This window comes from Stegostoma tigrinum, chromosome 4, assembly GCF_030684315.1.
Source record: "Stegostoma tigrinum isolate sSteTig4 chromosome 4, sSteTig4.hap1, whole genome shotgun sequence".
NCBI classification, from domain to species: Eukaryota; Metazoa; Chordata; class Chondrichthyes; order Orectolobiformes; family Stegostomatidae; genus Stegostoma; species Stegostoma tigrinum.
The window spans coordinates 80,171,301-80,197,314 of NC_081357.1; positions in this window are offsets into that span (position 1 = coordinate 80,171,301).

The following is a 26,014-nucleotide window of genomic DNA, read 5'->3' on the forward strand; positions in this document are numbered from 1 at the left end:
GGCCCCACCATTCTTATGACTTATTTTTTATTTATCTGCCTTTAAAAGTATAGTAGAACTTCCAGCAGCAGGGGATAATAGTGAGTGAGGGGACCGAACAGGGCAGCTGGAGCAGTTGTGTCTGTTCCCATCCACTGAGGTAGGCAGATAGTTGTTTGCTTGGGGTAGCAGGCTCCCCATAGACTAGCTGTTCTCCTACAGCCTCAATAAGAACCATTACATCCCATATAGCTGTCTGCCACTCCTGTTCCTCCCAATGCATGTGGACGAAATCCATGCTAACTGATATCAATAAATTGAAAGCGGGACATAACACCAGCGCTTCGTCGGAGGCTCACTGATGATGTTACCTAGTATGGTGACGAAACGTCTGAAAACGAACCTTCCGGCTCAGCGAGCAAACTCACGTCCAGAACCTCAACCTGAGCTACAAATCTTCTCAAAACTCGGTAACTGATATCAATCTCCTGCCTGGGATTGTGCAGTTATCGCATCTGCAGTTGGTGGTAGATGAATGTCTTGGCATCCCCTTCATAGTGGTTTTCTTCTTCAAGGCACAATGATTCTGTCCTCACAGGAGGTGAGAAGTCTGATGTTTGGCACCCCTCCAACCATCCGTGGCCTTTCTGCCCTATTGCGGACTCTCTTAGAGTGGGAGAAAGCATGGCATTGAGTGAGATAAAAGTGGGTGGCATGACTATTAATGCTTGTGCAGGTGGTCAAAGAGTGATGAGGTATCCTGTGCTAGTGAGTAGGCAGCCCAGAGGCCACGTAAGAATGTTAGTGTGCAATGCAGGAAGTTTGCAGTAAGTGAGGGAAGATATTGCAGGCAGTATTAAGATTGGCAGCGCTTGGTAGGAGGTCAGTGCAGTAGGTGCGATAGAGTGTGTTTGAGGTAACAGGGAGAAGAATGTAGCACTTACCCTTGGGGAGTGGAAAAGGCTTTAATCTTCTTGCAGCGTTGATGGCTGTTTCTCTACACCTTGGAAACCACACTGACACAGGTGTGACCTTGGACCAGACTGCCAGGTTTGTGTCATGACCTGCTCTCCAGTCCTCTGGGAAAAGTCATCATCATGCTCAGTGGTCCCTCGCAGATGAGGATGACTGTCTTCCACTCTCAGGGTGAGTCCATGGGTGTACAGACTGATGTGACTGTCACAAGCTGTTACACTTGGGGCAAGTGGCGGTTACAAGAAAGGGTGTGAGGCATTGGTATGGCAGTGCACTCCTCTGTTTTCTCCTGACTTTCACTTTTTCCCCAACGGCAAATCTCGAGGTGCTCAATGACTTCCCAGATACTTCTCATCTACTTTGGATGGTCTTGGGCCAGTGATTTCCAGGTGTCTATGGGAATGCCACACGTCTCCAGAGGGGCCTTGACAGTACCACTAAAGTGATTCCCTGTCCACAAGGGGCTCGCCTGCCATTTCAAATCTGGGTGTAGAGTACCTGCATAAGAGTCTTCAGTTTGTCATGTGGATGACGTGCCCAGCCCATTGTAGCCAATCAAGGGTTACCAGCATCTCGATGCTGGCAATGTTGGCCTAGTCGAGGACACTGCTGTTGTTACGTCTTTCTTCCCAGCTGATTTACAGGATCTTGTGCAGGAGGTGCTGCTCAAGTGCCTTGAGGCATCTGCTATAGATAGTTCACGAACCAGGGCCATATAGGAGGGTCGGAATCACCACAGCTCTGTAACCCATGATCTTGGTGTTGAATCTGATGTTGTTGTTCTTGTTGTCCTTTTCTTCAGGTGGTCAGAGGTTGCGCTAGTACGTGGAGGCAATGCTGAACCTCTTCATCAAATAGTTGCTTTGGCAGGCAGGACACTTACAAGGTATTGGAGTAGTCAACATTCTCGAAGGTTTCCCCATGGACGTTGATGGTGGGAGTTAGCTCCACAATGCCAGGCCAGGTTGATGGAGGACCTTTGCCTTGTAGATGTTCAAGTCAAGACCCATGCTCTCATACGCCTCCATAAAGGCGCTGACGGTGGTCTGGAGTACGCCCTCTCAAACTGCCCATAAACAAGCATTATCTGCAACCCACAGTTCAAAGACACTGGTTGGGGTGACTTTGGTTTTGGCTTGAAGGCGATGGTGGTTGAATAATTTCCTACTGGTTCTGTATGTTAGCTCCACTCCAGTGGGATCTTGTCGATTGTGAGGTGAAGCAGAGATAGGTTCTTTCCTCTGAATTGCTCCTGCAACTGTCGTCCAGTGAAAAATCATGTCCATTATGCCCCTCTGAGGCTGAAAGCCACACTGTGGCTCCAGAAGGATTTCCTCAGCCATGAGGAGGAGACAGTTAAGGAAAACCTTGGAGATGACTTTTCTGATGGTTGACAGCAGCAAGATTCCCCTACAATTACTAGTTGGACGTGTTCCCTTTTTTGAAAATACTCATGACCGTGACTTCTCAGAGGTCTCCAGGATGCTCTCCTCCTTCCAGATAAGGTAAAAAAAATCACACGACACCAGGTTGTAATCAACCAAGTTTATGTGAAGACACTAGCTTTCATAGATCTGCTCCTTCAATCAAGTGTAGTGTGGAAGAGGAGCTTTACTGACACAGAATTTATAAACAGAAAGGTAACAACCCTAAAAATGGCTCAATGACTGCCTTCTGTTGACTCTTCAATCAGTTAGGAAGGAAATACAAGTTTCTACTGAGTAAAATGCAAATCCCAGAATTTCTTTCAAGTCATTGCCCTGAGATAATTAAGAAATTCTGGGATTTGCATTTTACTCAATAGAAACCTGCATCTCCTTTCTAACTGATTAAAGATTCAACAGAAAGCAGTTAGGGTCATTACCTTAGTGCTTATGAATTCTGCGTCAGTATGCCTCCTCTTCTTCACTACACCTGAGAAAGGAACGGAGCTCGGAAAACTAGTGTTTTCAAATAAATCTGTTGGACTATAGCCTGGCGTTGTGTGATTTTTCGCCCAGTCCATCCCAGTCCAACATTGGCAACTGCACATCAAGGCTCTCAAGATAAGGCAGACAAGGGCATGTATTGCAGCAGGAGCTCTTTGCCTCTGCACTTCAATGCCTCAGTAGGCATACCATCTGCTGCAGCAGCCTTATTGTTCTTAAGTTGGTGGACGGACTTCTCTACTTCGTGCAAGCCTGGGGTGTTGCTAAGCTCATGGCATGTAGTACGCGAGATGCATTCAAGAATGCTCAGATCAACAACAGAGCCCCGGTTGAAGAGGTCTCTGAAGAGCTCCCCCAGCACTCTTTGATAGCTTCTTTATCTTTGATAAGAGTCACTCCATCCTTGGCCAGCAGTGGGGTGGGGCCTACACAGCACAGAAGAAACCATGCATGTTATGGTTGTCAGCCATTTGTTCGGCCTCCAGTGCTTTTTCCACCCACCAACTGTTCTTTATGTCCTAGGTTTGTTTTTGGACCTCTGCCTCAGTCACCTGTAGGCCTGCCTTTTATTTTCCAAGTGCAATTGTTGTTTTATACTCAGAGATGTCATGTACTTCCAGTTTAATAGTTCCTGGATCTCATGATCATTCTCATCAAACCTGTCTTGATGTTTCCTGATTGTGTGGCCAACTGAGTTTTTGCAGGCATTGATGACAGTGGCCTTTAAGGGTGGACCAGAGACTGTTGGGATACCATGACTCAATGTCGTTGAGGGTCACTAGGTTTGGGGAGAGGAATTGGTTGTATGAGGCTATTTTCCCCAGGTCTTTAAGTCCCTCAATGTTGAACTTTCTGCGGCACTGCCTCTGTTTGTCTCTGCTGTGGCAGGACTATATTTATATTGATCTTGGCTCAGATCAGGTGATGGTCCAGCCAGCAGTCATCAGGTCCTGTCATGGAATGTGTGATTTTAACATATTTCAGATCCCTTGATCTGACAATGATGTGTTCAAGGAAGTACCAATGTTTGCAGCATTGATGCTGCCAAGTTGTTTAGTATTTGTCCCTTCTGCAGAACATTGTGTTAGTGATGAGGAGGTTGTGTTCATGACATTTGTTCAGTAGAAGGGTGCGGTTAGTGTTTTGCTTCCCAACTGCCTCTTTCCCAATCACATTGTGCCCAAAGGTCCGCCCTATTACCGATTTTGGCATGAAGTTGCTGAGAACAATTAGTTTGTCCACTGCAGGAACGTGTAAGAGAAATTGGTCAAGGCTGGAGTCGAATTTCTCCTTGTCCTCAGCTGCTGCATTGCGTGTTGGTGCATATGCACTGAATACTGTGAAATACTGGTTCTGAACAAAGGTGAATAGGTGTGTCATGAGGCATTCAGATTTTCTGCAAAGGGATTCTTTGAGTTGGTCCACCAGTTCATTTTTGATGGTGAAGCCGACTCCATGGATGTGGCGCTCTTCTTCAGTCTTGTCTTTTCAGAAAAAGGTGTAGCCACCACCTTGCCCTTGAGCTGTTCTTACTCTGCCTGCCAGGTTTCACTCCAGCAGCAATGTCAATATCATAGTACCCGAGTTCCCAAGCAATAATGTGTTCCGATCTGTCACTGGCAGGACTGTCCATAAAGGTCCCAATGTTTTAGGTCCCAAATGTCACACTGAAGGTATGGAAGGGACCTATGCAAAACTTATTGTGGGGCAACTGTTGGACTTAGCAGCACAAGATCTTGGTCGAGTGGCAAGGAGAGTCCAGGATAACTGGAGATGAACTGCCCGCCCTCTGGCAGGAATTCCTGTTACTGCTGCAACCGTGGTGAGATTTCCTTAACACTCCACCCCCACCCCCCCCACCCAGTGTTCATATAACCCCTATTAATTTTTATAACAAGCTACCTAGTGTTTGTTTAACCACTCCCCCAATAATTGTAGAACAACATCCCCAGACCAGTGTTTATATAACCACTCCCCCTTATAATTTTAGAACAACACCCCCAGATCAGTAATTTTACAACAAACTGCCCCTCAATAATTTTATAACTGCCCTGCAGTAATTTTATAACACTCCAGTCATTTTATAACACCCCACAGCTCAGTAACATCTTAATACCCTCCCAGTCCAACATTTACACAACTCTCCCACACCAGCTTCTTTAGTGCTTTCTTTTAAACCTTCCCAGTAATCTTTATAACACCCCCAAACCAGTAATTTTATAAAACCCTTCCAGTCCAGTGATTCTTTTCATTTGTTAACAGCACGTGAGAGTCCAGTGTTTTATAAAACACTTTTACCCACTTTGTGCTTTTATAAATGGCCCGAGTCCAATAATCTTATAACAGCCTTCAAGCTCACAAACTCCTACTAGCTCAGTCATTTTATAAACTACTCACCCACCAGTTCAGTGATTTTATAAGCCCCACACCCAGCTTAACATTTTTAAAATATAAACACCCCCCCAACCCCTAGCCCAGAGATTTTTACAATCCCTCATCCCTATGATCTTACAAACCCCCACCCCCAGCTCTGTGTTTTCACAATCACAGACTGAGAATGACCAGCACAATGGCAGCAACTGCACCGTCCTTCTTACTCTCTCCCCTTTCTCCCACTCTGCTTACCTTGGGCCTCACTTTAACCCAATGTAGGGCACTGCCGAGTGCCAGACTGTTTGTCTGCATTCCACCAAAGGCAATTTAAGGCCAAACAGCAATGTTCAGGAAGAATATGCCCTTCCTGAGCACCACCAGGAATTCCAGAACCCTCCAGGAGAATTGAGACACCATTTTCCTCTTGTCCAACAACTTCACTCTATGTATTCATCCCTGAGCACGGCAGCATGAAAATGCTACTTTTTGTCTGCTGAGCAGCACAGTTTAAGTATGCTGTGGGTGCCAGTGATTCTGGTCTTTTGGCAAAGAGCCACTGAGAGACGTACTGTTCTGAGAACGTGTGTGGTAAAATAGGGACTGAATCAGACGAGAGCGATGCCACATGGGCTGGGCAGATAGTTGATGAGGTGACAAAAAGAGAAATTGCTGGTAAAGCTCAGCAGGTCTGGCAGCATCTATGGAGAGAAATTGTTTTGAGTGAAGTGATCCTTATTCAGAATGAGGTGAGTTTGGTAAGATGCAGCGAGAAATCTCTTCAGATCTTGCAGCAAAAATCCTTTTAAGAAGTTTGAAGTAACCAGTCAGAACAAACAACCCTTAAGATTTTCCTTACTGTTACATGCTGACCAAAGCTAGAAGCTAAATATTCTGGGGTATGTGATTTTTTGAAAGGGTAAACAGCAAGGAAACAATGCTGGGGTAGTTTGTTAGTTCAAAATGGATGAAATAACAAGAAACAAACTTAAACTGGAATAATTAAAATCCATACGGCTGCAGGTAAGAAATAATAAGAGTGGGAGCACTGGTGGGAGCCATCCAAAGGATGCCTAATAGCAATTCTATAGCACAGAAATCAGGAAATAATGAGGATATGTTAAAAAAATTAATTATGAGTGACTTTAATCTTCATGTAAATTGTGAAAATCAAGTTGGGAGAGATAGCCATGAGGAACAATTCTGAAGCCAACAGGGAAAAGGCTTATTTGGATCATGTGACGTACAGTGAGGTTAGTTTAATAAACAATCTCAGAGTCAAAGATACCCTTGGAAACAATAATTATGACATAGTTGAATTTAGCACTCAGTTTCAGAATAAGAAACTTGGTTTGGAAACAATTTTGCAAGATATAAATAAGGGTAATTACAAAGGAATGAGGGAAGAATGTGCTGGAGTGGAGTAGGAAAAGGGTTTTGCAGAAAAGATCGTTGATGGCCAATGACAGATATTTTTAAAAAAAATTAGAGAAGATTAGTGGGAAGCCAGAGGATTGGGAAGACTTTAGAAACAAGCAACTAAAAAAACCAGTAAGTGGGGAGAAGATGAAATATAAAGTAAGCAAACTGATTATATAAAAGAAGATTGTGAGTTCGTTTCAATATACACGAAAGGTAAGAGAAAGCGAAGAGTGGATATTGGACAGCTGGGAAATGAGACGGAGAGCAAAGAACAAAGAAAATTACAGCACGGGAACAGGCCCTTCGGCACTCCAAGCCTGCGCCGATTGAGATCCTCTGTCTAAACCTGTCATCTATTTTCTAAGGGTCTGTATCCCTTTGCTCTCTGCCTAACCATGTACCTGTCCAGATACATCTTAAAAGACACAATCATGTCTGCGTATACCACCTCCACTGGCAACGTATTCCAGCCACCCACCATCCTCTGCGTAAAGAACTTTCCATGCATATCTCCCATAAACTTTCCTCCTCTCACTCTGAGCTCATGACTCCTAGTAATTGAGCCCCCCACTCCTGGGAAAAAGCTTCTTGCTATCCACCCTGTCTATACCCCTCATGATTTTATTGACCTCAACCAGTTCCCCCCTCAATCTCCGTCTTTCTAATGAAAATAATCTTAATCTACTCAACCTTTCCTCATAGCTAGCACCCTCCATACCAGGCAACATCTTGGTGAACCTCTTCTGCACCGTCTCCAAAGCATCCACATCCTTTTGGTAATGTGGCAACCAGAACTGTACGTAGCCCTCTAAATGTGGCCGAACCAAAGTCTTATACAACTGTAACATGACCTGCCAACTCTTGTACTCGCTATCCTGTCCGATGAAGGAAAGCATGCTGTATACCTTCTTGACCACTCTATTGACCTGCGTTGCCACCTTCATGGAACAATGGACCTGAACACCCAGATCTCTCTGTACATAAATTTTCCCCAGGTCTTTTCCATTTACTGTATAGTTCGCTCTTCAATTAGATCTTCCAAAATGCATCACCTCGCATTTGCCCAGATTGAACTCTATCTGCCATTTATCTGCCCAACTTTCCAATCTATCTATATTCTGCTGTAATCTCTCTCTGTCTCCTTCACTATCTGCTACTCCACAAATCTTCGTGTCATCTGCAAACTTGCTAATCAGACCACCTACACCTTCCTCCAAATCATTTACGTATATCATAAACAACAGTAGTCCCAGCACAGATCCCTGTGGAACACCACTGGTCACAGGTCTTCAATTTGAGGTACCCCCTTCCACTACTACTCTCTGTCTCCTGTTGCCTAGCCAGTTTTTTTATCCATCTAGCGAGCACACCCTGGAACCCATGCAACTTCACTTTCTCCATCAGCTTGCCATGGGGAACCTTATCAAATGCCTTTCTGAAGTCCATGTATATGACATCTACAGCCTTTCCCTCATCAATCATCTTTGTCACATCCTCAAAGAATTCTATTAAGTTGGTATGTCATGACCTTCTCTGCACAAAACCAAGTTGTCTATCACTGATAAGCCCACTTTCTTCCAAATGGGAATGGATCCTATCCCTCAGTATCTTTTGCAGCAGCTTCCCTACCACTGACGTCAGGCTCACCAGTCGATAACTACCTGGATTGTCCCTGCTACCCTTCTTAAACAAGGGGACAACATTAGCAATTCTCCTGTCCTCCGGGGCCTCACCTGTGTTGAAGGATGCTGCAAAGATATCTGTTAAGGCCCCAGATATTTCCTCTCTTGCTTCCCTCAATAACGTGGGATAGATCCCATCCAGACCCAGGGACTTGTCCACCTTAATGCCTTTTAGGATACCCAACACTTGCTCCCTCCTTCTGCAAACTCGACCTACAATAATCAAACATCTACCCCTAACCTCAACATCCGTCATGTCCCTCTCCTTGGTGAATACCGATGCAAAGTACTCGTTAAGAATGTCACCCATTTTCTCTGACACAATGCATAACTTTCCTTCTTTGTCCTTAAGTGGATCAATCCTTTCTCTCGTTACCCTCTTGCTGTTTATATATGAATAAAAGGCATTGGGATTTTCCTTAACCACGTTCGCTAAAGATATCTCATGTCCCCTTTTAGCCCTCTTAATTCCTCCTTTCAGATTCGCCCTATATTCCCAATATTATTCAAAAGCTTCGTCCGTCTTCAGTCACCTAGACCTTATGTATGCTTCCTTTTTCCTCTTAGCTCATCTCACAATTTCACCTGTCATCCATGGTTCCCTAATCTTGCCATTTCAATCCCTCATTTTGACAGGAACCTGTCTCTCCTGCACGCTAATCAACCTCTCTTTAAAAGCCGCCCACATTCAAATGTTCAAACAGCACCTTCAAACAGTTTCTCCCAATCTACATTCGCCAGATCCTGCCGAATTTTGGTATATTTGGCATTCCCCCTGTTTAGAACTCTTCCTTTAGGACCACTCTCATCTTTGTCCGTGAGTATTGTAAAACTGACAGAATTATGGTCACTATTACCAAAGTAGTCCTCTACTATAGTTTCAACCACCTGGCCGGGCTCATTCCCCAATTCCAGGTCCAGTATCGCCCCTTCCCAAGTTGGACTACATACGTACTGCTCTAGAAAACCCTCCTGGATGCTCCTTACGAATTCTGCTCCATCTTGATCCCTAACACTAAGTGAACCCCAGTCAATGTTGAGAAAATTAAAATCTCCCATCACCACCACCCTGTTGCTCCTGCACCTTTCCATAATCTGTTTACATATTTGGACCTCTATCTCACGTTAGCTGTTCGGAGGCCTGTAGTACAGCCCCAACACTGTTAATGCACCCTTTCTATTTCTGAGTTCTGCTCATATTGTGTCACTGCTTGAGTCCCCCAGAGTGCCCTCCTTCAGTACAGCTGTGATATCGCCTTTGACCAGTAATGCAACTCCTCCACGCTTTTACCTTCCTCTCTATCCCGCCTGAAGCACCGATATCCTGGGACATCTAGTTGCCAATCATGCCCTTCCCTCAACCAAGTTTCAGTAATAGCAATAACATCATACTTCCAGGTACCGATCCAAGCCCTAATTTCATCTGCCTTACCTACTACACTTCTCATATTAAAACAAATGTACCTCAGACGACCTGTCCCTTCGTGTTCATCATCTGCTCCCTGCCTACTCTTCCCTTTAGTCATGCTGACTTCATTATCTAGTTCCCGACAGGCTTTAGTTACTACCTTCTTTCTGTCCAATAACCTGTCCAATATTTGGTTCCCATCCCCCTGCCACATTAGTGTAAACCCTCGCCAACAGTGTTAGCAAAAGCACCCCCAAGGACTTTGGTTCCAGTCCAGCCCAGGTGTAGACCGTGCAATTTGTAATAGTCCCACCTTCTCCAGAACCGGTCCCAATGTCCCAAAAATCTGAACCCCCTCCCTCCTGCACCATCTCTCAAGCCACACATTCATCCTGGCTATTCTTTCATTTCTGCTCTGGCTAGCACTTGGCACTGGTAGCAATCCTGAGATTACTACCTTTGAGGTCCTACTTTTTAACTTGGCTCCTAACTCCCTAAATTCTGCTTGTAGGACCTCATCCTGTTTTCTATCTATATCATTGGTGCCCATACACACCACGACAACGGGCTTATCGCCCTCCCCCTTCAGAATGTTCTGCAGCCGATCTGAGACACAGAACATAGAACATAAAACAATACAGCACAGAACACACCCTTCGGCCCTCGATGTTGTGCCGACCTCTGAACTAATCTAAGCCCCTCCCCCTACACTATCCCATCATTATCCATATGCTTAGGGGGAGGGGCTTAGATTAGTTCACAGGTCGGCACAACATCAAGGGCCGAAGGGCGTGTTCTGTGCTGTATTGTTTTATGTTCTATGTTCTATGTCTCAGATCGGCTGCAGGACATTCTGAAAGGGGAGGGCGAACAGCCCGTTGTCGTGGTGTGTGTGGGCACCAATGATATAGATAGAAAACGGGATGAGGTCCTACAAGCAGAATTTAGGGAGTTAGGAGCCAAGTTAAAAAGTAGGACCTCAAAGGTAGTAATCATCTTGTATGTCTCTATTAAATCTCCTCTGAGCCTCCTACTCTCCAATGAGAACAGACCCATGTCCCTCAGCCTTTCTTCATAGGGCCTGCGCTCCAGACCAGGCAACATCCTGGTAAATCTCCTCTGCACCTTTTCCGATGCTTCCACATCCTTCCTGTAATGGGGCAACCAGAATTGCATGCAATATTCCAAGTGAGGCTGCACTAGTGTTTTGTACAGTTGCAGCATGACATCACGGCTCCGGAACTCAATCCCTCTACCAATAAAACCTAACACACCGTAACCCTTCTTAACAGCACTATCAAACTGGGTGGCAACTTTCAGGGATCTATGTACATGGACACCAAGATCCCTCTGCACATCCACATTATCAAGAATCTTTCCATTGACCCGGTATTCTGCCTTCCTATTATTCCTCCCAAAGTGAATCACCTCACCTTTATCCATATTAATCTCCATTTGCCACCTTTCGGCCTAATTCTGCAGTTTATCCAAATCTCCCTGCAACCTGCAACATTCTTCCACTGTCCACCACTTTACCAACTTTAGTGTCATCTCCAAACTTACTAACCCATCCACCTATGCCCACGTCCAAGTCATTTATAAAAATGACAAACATAGTGCTCCCAAAACAGATCCTTGAGGCACACCACTAGTGACCTAACTCCAGGCTGAATATTTTCCATCAACTACCACTCGTTGCCTTCTTACAGAAAGCCAGTTTCTAATCCAAACTGCTAAATCTCCCTCAATCCCATGCCTCCGCATTTTCTCCAATAGCCTACCATGTGGAACCTTATCAAAGGCTTTACTGAAGTCCATGCACACCACGTCAACTGCCCTATCCTCATCCACATGCTTGGTCACCTTCTCAAAAAACTCAATGAGGTTTGTGAGACACGACCTGCCCTTAACAAATCCATGCTGACGATCTCCAATCAAATTGTTGCTCACTAAATGATTATATATCCTATCTCTTATAATCTTTTCCAAAACTTTTCCTACAACAGACGTACGGCACACAGGTCTATAATTACCTGGGTCATCCCTACTGCCCTTCTTGAACAAGGGCACAACATTTGCAATCCTCTGGTACTAAACCTGTAGACAATGAGGACTCAAAGGTCAAGGCCAAAGGCTCCACCACCTCCTCCCTAACGTCCCAGAGAATCCTCGGAAAAATCCCATCCGGCCCAGGGGATTTATCTACTTTCACACCTTCTAGAATTGATAACACCTCCTCCTTAGTAACCTTAATCCTTTCAATTCTAGTAGCCCGTAACTCAGTCATCTCCTCTACAATATTCTCCTGTTCCTCAGTGAAAACAGATGAGAAATTTAGCACCTCTCCAATCTCCACGGGGTCCACACACAACTTCACGCTTCTGTCTTTGACTGGCCCTATTCCTACTCTAGTCATCCTCTTATTCCTCACATACCTATAGAAGGTTTTAGGGTTCTCCTTTATTCTACCTGCCAATGTCCGCTCATGTCCCCTCCTTGCTCTTCTTAACTCTCTCTTTAAATCCTTCCTAGCTAATCTGTAACTCTCCATTGCCTCATCTGAACCATCTCGTCTCATCGTCACATGAGCCTCCCTCTTTTGCTTAACAAGAGATACAATTTCTTTCATAAACCACGGTTCCCTTACCTTATCGCTTCCTCCCTGCCTGACATGGACATACCTATCAAGCCACGCAATATCTGTTCCTTAAACCAGCTCCACATTTCGATTGTCCCTATCCCTGACCCATGCACCTGGGAAGCAACATACCATTCAGGAGTCTTGTTTTCGACCTCAGAACCGCCCATCTACTCCCCTTACAATTGAATCCCCAATGACTATAGCCCTTCCACTCTTTTTCCCACCCTTCTGCACGGCAGAGCCAGCCACAGTTCCATGAACCTGGCTACTGCTGCCTTCCCCTGGTGAGCCATTTCCCCCAACAGTATCCAAAACAGTATAACTGCTTTGGAGGGAGATGACCGCAGGGAACACTTGTACTGCCTTCCTGCTCTTTCTCTTTTGATTCCTGCCACTTCCTACAGACAAAGGGGGTGGGCCATGAGTACCCGCATGGGCCCAAGCTATGCCTGCCACTTTGTAGATTATTTGGAACAGTCCCTCTTTTGCAACTGCACTGGCCCTAAACCCCACCTCTTCCTCCGTTACATTGATGATTGTATCGGCGCCGCCTCATGCTTCCAAGATGAGCTCAAACAGTTCATCCACTTCTGGATGTGAGTTTGCTCGCTGAGCTGGAAGGTTCGTTTTCAGACCCTTCATCACCATTCTAGGTAACATCATCAGTGAGCCTCCGACGAACCACTGGTGTTATGTCCCGCTTTCTATTTTTCTGGTTAGGTTTCCTTGAGTTGGTGATGTCATTTCCTGCGTTGGTGACGTCATTTCCTGTTCTTTTTCTCAGGGGATGGTAGATTGGCTCCAAATCAATGTGTTTGTTGATGGGGTTCCAGTTGGAATGCTATGCTTCTAGGAATTCTCGTGCGTGTCTCTGTTTGGCTTGTCCTAGGATGGATGTGTTGTCCCAATCAAAGTGGTGTCCTTACTTATCTGTATGTAAGCATACGAGTGATAGTGGGTCATGTCGTTTTGTGGCTAGTTGATGTTCGTGTATCCTGGTGGCTAGCTTTCTGCCAGTTTGTCCAATGTAGTGTTTGTCACAGTTCTTGCAGGGTATTTTGTAGATGACATTCTTTTTATCTGTTGTCTGTATAGGGCCTTTTAAGTTCATTGGCTGCTGTTTTAGTGTGTTGGTAGGTTTGTGGGCTATCCTGATGCCAAGAGGTCCAAGTAGTCTGGCAGTCATTTTGGAAATGCCTTTGATGTAGGGGAGAGTGGTTATGGTTTCTGAGCCCGTTTTGTCTGTTTGTTTGGGTTTATTGCTGAGGAATCGGCAGACTGTGTTCAGCGAGCAAACTCACATCCAGAACCTCAACCGGAGCTACAAATCTTCTCAAAACTCGCTAGCACCTATGCGCGCAATACACTAAAACTGGCCCGAAGATGGGAAACCAATGCCATCCGACAGAGTGCCATCCGCGAACAGCTGTACTTCCTGCATGAATGCCTAAGGAAACAGGTACTACCTAAATGTCTCAAATACAAACATCCCCTTAACACACCGCTAGCCAAAAGAATAGCTGAGCAAAATGGCCGCAGAATGCTTACAGAAATGATCGATGACGCTCACAACAGGCTCCCTAAATACAGCCAGGAAATTTCGCGCCAAAAAACTTCACTCACTAACGCGACAGACCATGAATGGACAGACACAGTACAACGAGCCATAGACATCAGACAGCGGCAAACACAAAAAACGAAAAAACTAGACCTACAGAAAAAACTAGGCAAACTCACACAAAATAACAACACAGACAGCACAGAAGCATGGATAAAAAACTTATCTGACCGACCATTAACAGACACTGAAAAAGCCATCTTAGTAAGAGGATTAAATTACAACTTCCGGGATGCGGACAAGAAAGATTTCTTAGCAGCGTTAGAAACAACACTGAAAGACAACAACCTCACAGAAGAAACCCAGCAAACCATCAGACAGACAGTCGCACCAACACTAAGCAGGAAAAAGGAAGAAAACACACTCAATACACAAGAAAGGAAAGCCCTAAAAGGACTCAAAAAAGATAAAAACATCATTATCCTACCTGCAGACAAAGGACGCTTGACAGTCATTTTAAACTGAACACACTACATTGAGAAAGCGAACGCACTGCTTGCAGATACCGTCACTTACCAACAGGTGGCGATAGACCCGACCCCACAACTAGAGAACCGAATCACAGCCTTACTCAAAAAACTTCAAAAATCTGGAGAATTAAACGAGAGACTTCCAAAAAATGAAACCAGATGGATCCAACACACCACGCTTCTACGGACTACCAAAAATTCACAAACCAGGAGCCCCCCTCAGACCCATGGTGTCACTACCTGGAACACCAACCTACAGATTAGCCAAGGAACTACACCAAAGACTAAAACACCTAGTAAAAGACTCCCACCACTCCAGTCGCTCCACCCAAGAATTCCTGAACACCAAAGACACCAAGATAGAAGAGGATGAAATAATGGTCTCCTTTGACGTAACAGCCCTGTTCACATCCATCAACATCAACCTGGCCAAAAAAACCAAAGACACATACACCAGACACCACCAACCTCATCAGCAAGGACAACATCATCAAGCTAGTGGACCTATGCCTCACCACCCACTTCACTTTCAATAACAAAACCTACAGACAAACCAACGGTACACCCATGGGATCTCCGATATCAGGGTTCTTAGCAGAGCAGTAATGCAGAGACTTGAACAAACAGCTCTGCCAATCATCCAACCCAAACTTTGGGTCCGCAATGTGGATGACACCTTTGTCATCACTAAACAAAACAAATTAGAGGAAACCTTCAAGGCCATCAATAATACCCTTACTGGCATAACATTCACAAAAGAGGAGGAAAACAACAACAAACTGCCATTCCTAGATGTCACAGTAGAGTGTACAGCCAATGAGGAACTTCAAACCAGCGTCTACAGGAGAACAACACGTATGGACCAAATACTGAACTACAGCAACAACCATCCCAACACCCACAAATGAAGCTGCATTAGAACATTATTCCAACGAGCCACTACACACTGCAGCACAGAGGAACTACGCAGAGCAGAGGAAAATCACCTATACAGTGTATTCAAAAAGAATGGGTACCCTATGAGCACAGTCCACCGATTCCTCAGCAATAAACTCAAACAAACAGACAAAACGGGCTCAGAAACCATAACCACTCTCCCCTACATCAAAGACATTTCCAAAATGACTGCCAGACTACTTGGACCTCTTGGCATCAGGGTAGCCCACAAACCCACCAACACACTAAAACAGCAGCTAATGAACTTAAAAGACCCTATACAGACAACAAATAAAACGAATGTCATCTACAAAATACCCTGCAAGAACTGTGACAAACACTACATTGGACAAACTGGCAGAAAGCTAGCCACCAGGATACACGAACATCAACTAGCCACAAAACGACATGACCCACTATCACTCGTATGCTTACAAACAGATAAGGAAGGACACCACTTTGATTGGGTCAACACATCCATCTTAGGACAAGCCAAACAGAGACACGCACGAGAATTCCTAGAAGCATGGCATTCCAACTGGAACTCCATCAACAAACACATTGATTTGGAGCCAATCTACCATCCCCTGAGAAAAAGAACAGGAAATGACAACACCAACGCAGGAAATGACATCACCAACCCAAGGAAACCTAACCAGAAAAATAGAAAGCGGGACATAACACCAGTGGTTCGTTGGAGGCTCACTGATGATGTTACCTAGAATGGTGACGAAAAGTCTGAAAACGAACCTTCCAGCTCAGCGAGCAAACTCACATCCAGAACCTCAACCTGAGCTACAAATCTTCTCAAAACTCACTAGTTCATCCACTTCACCAACACCTTCCACTCCAAGCTTATGTTCACCTGGATCATCTCCAACACATCCCTCACCTTCCTGGACCCCTCTGTCTCCATCTCAGGCTACCACCTACAAACCGTTGTCCATTTCAAGCCCACCAACTCCCACAGCTACCTGGAACATACCTCCTCCCACCCACCTTCCTGCAAAAATTCCATTCCCAATTCCTTCAACTCCGCCGCATCTGCTTCCAGGATGAGGCATTCCACTCCCGCACATCCCAGGTGTCCTTGTTTTTCAAGGACCACAACACCACCCCCCGCCCCGCGCAGTGGTCGAGAACGCCCACGACCGTGTCTCCGGCATTTCCTGCACATCATCCCTCACACCCTGCCCCAGCAATAACCACCAAAAGAGAATCCCCCTAGTCCTCACATACCACCCCACCAACCTCCGGATACAACGCATCATCCTCTGATACTTCTGCCATCTAAAATCTGACCCCACCTCAAAAGACATTTTTCCAACCCCACCCTTGTCTGCCTTCCGGAGAGACCACTCTCTCCATGACTCCCTTGTCTGCTCCACACTCCTGTCCAACCCCACCATGCCTGGCACTTTCCCCTGCAACCGCAGGAAGTGCTTCACCTGCCCCACACCACCTCCCTCACCCCCATCCCAGTCCCTAAAATGACTTTCCACATCAAGCAGATATTCACCTACACATCTGCCAATGTGGTATACTGCATCTGCTGTACCTAGTGTGGCTTCCTTTACATTGAGGAAACCAAGTGGAGGCTTGGGGACCACTTTGCAGAACACCTACGCTCGGTTCGCAATAAACAACTGCACCTCCCAGTCGTGAACCATTTCAACTCCCCCTCCCATTCCTTAGATGACATGTCCATCCTGGGCCTCCTGCAGTGCCATAATGATGCCACCCGTAGGTTACAGGAACAGCAACTCATATTCTGCTTGGGAACCCTGCAGCCCAATAGTATCAATGTGGATTTCACCATCTTCAAAATCTCCCCTCCCCCCACTGCATCCCAAAAACAGCACAGCTCGTCCCCACCTGCCTAACCTGTTCTTCTTTTCACCTATCCCCTCCTCCCACCTCAAGCGCACCTCCATTTCCTACCTACTAACCTCATCCCGCCCCCTTGACCTGTCCGTCCTCCCCGGACTGATCTATCCCCTCCCTACCTCCCCACCCATACTCTCATCTCCACCTATCTTCTCCTCTATCCATCTCCAGTCCACCTCCCCCTCTCTCCCTATTTATTTCAGAATCCTCACCCCATCCCCCTTTTCTGATGAAGGGTCTAGGCCTGAAACGTCAGCTTTTGTGCTCCTAAGATGCTGCTTGGCCTGCTGTGTTCATCCAACTCCACACTTTGTTATCTCGGATTCTCCAGCATCTGCAGTTCCCATTATCTCTGCTCTTTCTCTGGTTTTTGGTCACCCATTCCCTTTCTCCCTCAACAATCCTAATCTGCAGTGTGACCAATTCGCTAACCGTGCTATCCACGACCCCTCAGCATCGTGTATGCTCCAAAGGGAGTCCATCCGCAGCTCCAGAGCCATTATGCTGTCTAACAAGAGCTGCAGCTGGACACAGTTCCTGCACGTGAAGGAGTCAGGGACATCAGCCTTGCCCCTAAGCTCCCACATTGAGCAAGAGGAGCATAACATAGGTCTGAGATCTCCTGCCATTTTTAATCGTAAACTTAACTTAGAAAAATGAAAAAGGAACCAGAAAGGTTTTGCTAATCACACAAAAAATGAAATAGATAAAGCCTTACCTTATCGACACGCCACCAACTCCTTTTTTGTTGGTTAGAGGAGGAGGGTGGGTGGGAGACACTACCCGTGTAGTGTCTCGGGTTCAGCCGCTGCTTAAATAAATGAAGGTCGCTCCCGCCCGAGGTAAGCTTTTTAAAGTGGGAAAACTTAGCTTCCCAGCAGCCTCCTGGTGCTCTCTCCCTCCTTCCGAGATATTCTGAGGAGTAATGAACTCAATAGAAACTTTGCAACAGTCTTCACAGTGAAAGATGTAGTAACATATCAGAATTTCAACAAAGTCAGGGGGCAGAGGTGAGTGCAGTGGCCATTACGAGTGGCCAGGTGCTGAGGAAGCTGAAAGATCTGAGATGGATAACTGGACCTGATTGGCTACAACCCACAATTTTGAAGGAGACAGCTGAGGAGATTGTGGAAGCGTTGCTCATGATCTTTCAGCAATTACTGGAGTCAAGGAGGGTCCCAAAGGACTGGAAAATAGAAATATAACACCTCTGTTAAATTATTGGATGATCAGCATGATGTCAGTCATGAGTAAGACATTGGACAAGACTGTGGAAGACTTGGCAGTCCTTGGGAAAATAGGGCTGAGTCAGTACAAGAAACATGAAAAGTATGTCAGAATTCTTTGAGGTGATAATGTGTAAGTTAGATTAAGTACAGCCACTGGATATGATCTATTTGGATTTCAGGAGGCCTTTGACAAGGTGCCACACAGTGGGCTGTCAAATAAGATAATAGATAACTACTGTGTTAGAGGCAACATACTGGCATAGAACATAGAACAAGGTCGTGCCTCACAAACCTTACTGAGTTCTTTGAGAAGGTGACCAAACAGGTAGATGAGAGTAAACCATTTGATGTGGTGTATATGGATTTCAGCAAGGCGTTCGATAAGGTTCCCCAAAATAGGCTATTGTACAAAATGCGGAGGAATGGAATTGTGGGAGATATAGCAGTTTGGATTGGAAATTGGCTTGCTGAAAGAAGACAGACGGTGGTAGTTGATGGGAAATGTTCATCCTGGAGACCAGTTACTAGTGGTGTACCGCAAGGGTCAGTGTTGGGTCCACTGCTGTTTGTCATTTTTATAAATGACCTGGATGAGGGCGTAGAAGGATGGGTTAGTAAATTTGCAGACGACACGAAGGTCGGTGGAGTTGTGGATAGTGACGAAGGATGCTGTAGCTTGCAGAGAGACATAGATAAGCTGCAGAGCTGGGCAGAGAGGTGGCAAATGGAGTCCTTGAAAGGGAATCCTTGAAAGTTGCCACCCAGGTTAACAGGGCTGTTAAGAAGGCATACAGTGTTTTAGCTTTTATTAATAGAGGGATCAAGTTCCGGAACCAAGAGGTTATGGTGAAGCTGTACAAAACTCTGGTGCAGCCGCACTTGGAGTATTGTGTACAGTTCTGGTCACAGCATTATAAGAAGGATGTGGAAGCTTTGGAAAGGGTGCAGAGGAGATTTACTAGGATGTTGTCTGGTATGGAGGGAAGGTCTTACGAGGAAAGGCTGAGGGACTTGAGGCTGTTTTCATTAGAGAGAAGAAGGTTGAGAGGTGACTTAATTGAAACATATAAAATAATCACAGGGTTAGATAGGGTGGATAGGGAGAGCCTTTTTCCTAGGGTGGTGACGGCGAGTACGAGGGGGCATAGCTTTAAATTGAGGGGTGAAAGATATAGGACAGATGTCAGAGGTAGTTTCTTTACTCAGAGAGTAGTAAGGGAATGAAACGCTTTGCCTGCAACGGTAGTAGATTCGCCAACTTTAGGTACATTTAAGTCGTCATTGGACAAGCATATGGACGTACATGGAATAGTGTAGGTTAGAAGGGCTTGAGATCGGTTTGACAGGTCGGCACAACATCGAGGGCCGAAGGGCCTGTACTGTGCTGTAATGTTCTATGTTCTATAGAACGGTACAGCACAGTACCTTTTGGCCCACGATATTGTACGGAACGTTCACCCTATACCTAAGGTTTATCTAACCTCCACCCCTACCTGATACTATAAATCATTTGCCTAATGAGGCTGACTCAACTGCCCTCTCCGTCAACGCATTCCATGCCCCTACCACTCTCTGAGTAAAGAACCTACCTCTGAAATCTCCCCTATATCCACCTCCACTCACTTTAAAACTACAGCCCTCATAATAGCTACCTCCATCCTAGGAAAAAGCCTCTGGCTATCCACTCTATCTATACCTCTGATCATTTTGAACACCTCAATCAAGTCCCCTCTCATCCTTCCTCATTCTAAACAGAAAAGCTCCCTCAGCCTTTCCTTGTTAGACCTTCCCTCTGTTCACGGCGACATCCTGGTAAATCTCCTCTGCACCTTTTCCAAAGATTCCACATCCTTCCTGTAATGAGACGAGCAGAACTGGACACAATATTCCAGATGTGGCCAAACCAGGGTTTTGTATAGATGGAGCATAACTTCACTGCTCTTGAACTCAATCCCTCTATTAATGAAAGCTGACACATCATAAGCCTTCTTAACAACTCTACCCAACTGGGTGGCAGCTTTCAGGGAACTGTGGTCATGAATCCCAAGATCCCTCTGCTCCTCCACACCGCCAAGAATCTTTCCATTAACTCTGTATTCTGCTTTCAGGTTTGTCCTTCCAAAATGAATCACCTCACACTTTTCAGGGTTAAACTCCATCTTCCACTTTTCAGCCCAACTCTGCACCCTATCAATGTCGCTTTGAACCTAGAACAGCCCTCCGCACTATCAACAACTTGACCCACCTTCATATCATCCGCAAACTCAATAATCTACCCTTCCGCTCCTACATCCAAATCATTTACAAAAATTCATAAATAGAAGGGGACCCAGAACAGATCCTTGTGGTACACCATTCGTAACTGAGCACCATGCTGAATATTTTCGATCCACTACCACCCTTTGTCCTCCAAGAATCAGCCAAGTCTGAATCCAATCTCCCAAATCTCCCCCTATTCCATGCCTCCTTACTTTCTGCATGAGCCTACCATGGGGAACCTTCTCAAACGCCTTACTTAAATTCATGTACACCACATCCACTATTCTACCTTCATCCACACGTTCGGTCACCTCTTCAAAGAATTCAATAAGGTTTATGAGACATGATCTACCCCTCACAAATCCATGCTGACTATCACGAATCAAACTGTGCCTCTCCAAGTGATCATAAATCCTATCTCTCAGAGCACTTTCCAATTATTTGCCCACCATTGAAGTAAGACTAACTAGCCTATAATTTCTGGGGTCATCCCTATTCCCTTTCTTGAACAAGGGAATGACATTTGCCACGCTCCAATCTTCCGGCACTATACCCGTGGACAGTGAGGACGAAAAGATCATCGTCAGAGACCGTTCTATCTCTTCCCTGGCTTCCCATAGAATCCTTGGATAAATCCCATCAGGACCAGAGGACTTACCGGTCTTCAAGTTCCTCAAACTTCCTAGTACATCTTCCTTACTAACAGCGAGCCGACCAGCCTGTTTCACACTGTTCTCCCTTACAACTAGGTCCCTCTTAGTTGTGAATACCGAAGAAAAGTATTCACTAAGGACGTGTCCTATCTCTTTAGGCTCCGTACACAATTCCTCTTTACAATCCTTGATCAGCCCACACAATGGACAAAGGATTGGTTGATTGGCAGAAAGTAGAATGTACGGGATATTTTTCAGGATTACACTGATGACTAGTAGACTCGTGGAGGGGTCAGTGTTGGAACCATAACTATTCACGTATTACATTAATGACCGGGACAAAGGAACTAAAGGTATTGTTGCTAAGTTTTCAGATGACACAAAGATAGGGGGAGGCTTCAGAGGAACTTGGACAGGTGAAGAGATTGGACAAAGAACTGGCAAATGGAATACAATACTGGCAAATATGGAGTTATGCACTTTAATAGGAGGGATAGAAGAGTAGATTATTTTTAAATGGGGAGAGGCTTAGGTAATCTGAAGCACAAAGGGACTTTGGAGTCCTTGTTCAGGATTTTCTGAACATTAAGATGCAGGTTCAGTTGGCAGTTAGGAAGACAAATGCAATGTTAGCAATCATTTCAAGAGGGCGAGAAGACAAGAGTGGAGGTGTGCTGCTGAGGCTGTATAAGCCTCTGTTCGGACTGCACTTGGAACATTGCAAACTGTTTGGGCCCTGTAACTAAGAAGGTATGTGTTGTTGTTGGAGGGGACAAGAGAAGGTTGACAAGAATAATCCTGGGGTTGAAGGGCTTGTCGTATGAGGAACAGTCGAAGATTCTGGGTCTGAACTCAATGGAGTTTAGAAGGAAGGAGGGTCCATGACTGAAACTTACAGAGTCACGGATGGAGTGGAATTGGAGAAAATGTTTCCAATAGCCGGAGATGCTTCAACCTGAGCCTTAGGATGAAGAAACAATCCTTTATCGCTAAGATGAATGCCACAAGGTGGTGCATCTGTGGAACTCACTGCCACAGAAGGCTACAGAGACCTAGCCATTGAGTGTATTTAAAAAAGAGATAGATAGGTTATTGATTAGAAAGGGGATCATGGAATATGGAGAGAAGACAGGAGAATGGGGTTGAAAAACCTATCAGCCATGATCAAACAGTAGAGAGGATATGGGCCAAATTATCTAATTCTGTTCCTAAAACATATGGTCTTATGGTCTGAAGATATATCCCCAGTGAGACGAAGAATTCTAGGAAGGGGATAAATCAATCATGCTTAACAGAAGAAGTTATGGACAGCATCAAATTGGAAGAAAAACATGGAAAACGTGGAAAAAATTAGTGACAAGACAGAATAATGGGAACGTTTTAAAAACTGACTAAAGATGACCAAAACAATATTAAGTGAAAATATGCATTGAGAATAAATGAGTAATATGAAAAAAGGATAAAATATAAACAGTAAGAGAGGAGCCAAAGTTAACATAAGCCTCTTAGAGAGAAAGATTAGAAAAATAATGAAGAGGAACCAGGAAATGGCAGAGATATTGAATAAGTAAGTTTCATCAGTCTTCATGTAGTAAGATACTAATAGCATTTGAAAAATGCTAAATAATCAAGGGGCAAAAAAGGGGAGGAAATAAGTACAGTGACTATCACTAGAGGAAAAAATTACTAGAGGAAGTAATGGGGCTACAAGCTGATAAGTCCTTTGGACCTGTGGGGTTGCTTCCTACAGTAGTAAAGGATGTAACTAACAAGATACTGGGTGAACGAATAGTAATCCTGTAAGAACCCTGAAATTCTGGACACAGCCCAGAGGATCACAAAATCTCCATGATAATACCTTTATTCAAAAGGAATGGAAACAAAAACAGGATGATTTTTATTTCTCTGTAATGAGCAGCCTGAAAGGGCCGAATGCTCTATTTCTGCTCCTGTGTTTTATGGTCTTATCACCCTATCTATCTCACATTTCATGTCAAATAACATTATGTTTTGCTAATCTTCATCATCTCCCATTGCCCTTTTCCATCACAGAATTTGATCAGTAGATTTGACCACTTTGAAATTTCTTTCCTCTCTTATCACCGACAAATACTGTTTTGCTGTAATTTCACAACTTCAACCAATTGCTTGTGGAAAGAATTCTGCTTCTATTCCTTTAAAATCAGAATCTCAAATTTCTAAATCTGTTCTACACTTAAAGTACATTTGTATTTGTTTGAATCATCAGGTTCAGAAGAAAGCCATTCAGCTGAACAATATTATCTTGCTTCTTTGGAAGAGATATTCAATTTCTACCTCTATTGACCCATAGTCCTGCAGATTTCTCTAACTGTTGACTTGCTTAATCACTGTTTTATCTCACTTCTTTATCTTTGACGGCCACTATTCCCAGCAAAACTCTTAATAGCTCCTAAATCTGTCACTGCCCCCAATACTGCTCCACTCTTGGCACAAAAGATGAAAATTCAAGTATCGACCTGGTATTGGGAATAAGCACGGCCAGGTGGTTTAAGTTTCGTTAGAGGGGCATTTCGGGAACAGTAACCATAATTCTGCAAGTTTTAAGTTCCTTACGGAGTAGTCCTCGAGTGCAATTGCTAAATTGTGGGAAGGTTAACAGCCATAATTTAAGGTTCTTGTGAGGATTTGTAGCTCAGGTTGTGGATGAGGTTGTTGGCTTGTCGGCGAGCTGGCTGGTTATCATATAGATGTTTCGTCAGATCCGGTCTGTTAGGTTGGGGTTGTGTCATTTCGGGTTCTGTTCTGCATGGATTTGTATATGGGTCTAATTCTACATGTTTGTTGATTGCATTACAGCATGAAAACCAAGCCTGTAGGAATTCCCGTGCGTATCTGTAATTAACACGACAAACTTTCCCTCATCTCAGTGTACTTGGAAAATGAAGGCCAGCATTTTAACTGGGATGACATGATCATCATTTTTGCTCAAGCTAATCACAGACATGCACGGGAATTCCTAGGGGCCTGGTCTTCCACCCGTGATGCAATCAACAAACATATGGAATTAGATCCCACATACAAACCCATACAGAACAGAACCGGAATTGACACAACCTAACTTAATCGACCAGATCATATAAATACCAAGCGGAGTAGAATAACATTGCTTCATCAGAGGCCGCACTGATGATATTACCTAGCATGGTGACAAAACGTCTGTATGATAACCAGCTAGCTCGGTGAGCCATCCAATGAACTTAATTACCACAGTATTAGGCAGGAGCTGGGGAATGTAGATTCGGGGTGGCTGCTTGAGGGTAAATCTACATCTGGCTTATGGGAATTGTTTAAAAAGCCAGTTGGTTAGAGTTCAGGATCAGCATGTTCCTGTGAAAATGAAGGATAAGGATAGCACAATTTGGGAAACTTGGATGACAAGAGAAAATGGGAGCTTAGACGAAAAAATGGGGCATACATAAGGTTTAGAAACCTGAAGGCAGACTGGGACTCAAAGAATACAAAGATAGCAGGAAAGAGCTAAAATAAGGAATTAGGTGGGCTGAAATGGGTTATGAAATATCTGGCAAACAGGACTAAAGTAAATCCCAAGATATTTTATACATATATAACAAACAAGATGGTAACTAGGAAAGTTAAAGACAAAGCAAAGAATTTATGAGGGGAGCCAGGGAAAGTGGATGTGGTCCTCACTGAATACATTGTATCAGTATTCACAAGGAGAAGGACATGGTGAATGGTGATGCTCGGTAGGGGTACATTGATATATTAGGACAGATCAATATAACAAAGGAGGTGGCGTTGCGTGTTTTGAAAAACATTTAGGTACACAGTTCCCCAAAGCTTGATGGGATCAGTCCAAAAATGCTGAGGGAGGCAGGTAAGGAAGTTGCCAGAGCCTTATGCAAAATATTTGTATCTGCTTCAGTAACAGGGGAGGTCTCAGTGGAAAGCCAAATTGCCAACATTGTTCCTTTGTCAAGAAGGGCAACAGGAATAATCTGGGAAATTACAGGCTGGTGAGCCTTACATAAGTGATAGGGAAATTATTGGAGAAGTATCATAGAGAAAGGATTTACTCACATTTAGAAGATCCCCGTCCCAGGCCCCGAGAAAACCTTCCACATTAAACAGACGTTACATAGAACATAGAACAGTACAGCACAGAACAGGCCCTTCAGCCCACAATGTTGTGCCGACCATTGATCCTCATTTGCAAATCTGCTAATGTGGAATGCTGTATCCACTGTTCCCGATGTGGCCTCCTCTACATTTGGGAAATCAAGTGGAGGCTTGGAGACCACTTTGTGGAACACCTACGCTTGGTTCGTGACAAATGACTGCACCTCCCAGTCACAAACTACTTCCACTCCCACTCCGTGGACAACATGTCCATCCTGGACCTCCTCCAGTGCCATAACAATGCTACCTGAAGCATATTTTGCTTGGGAACCCTGCAGCCTAATGCTCTCAATATGGACTTCACAAGCTTCAAAATCTCCCCACCCCGATCTCATCCCAAAACCAGCCCAGCTCATCCCCACTCCTAACCTCATC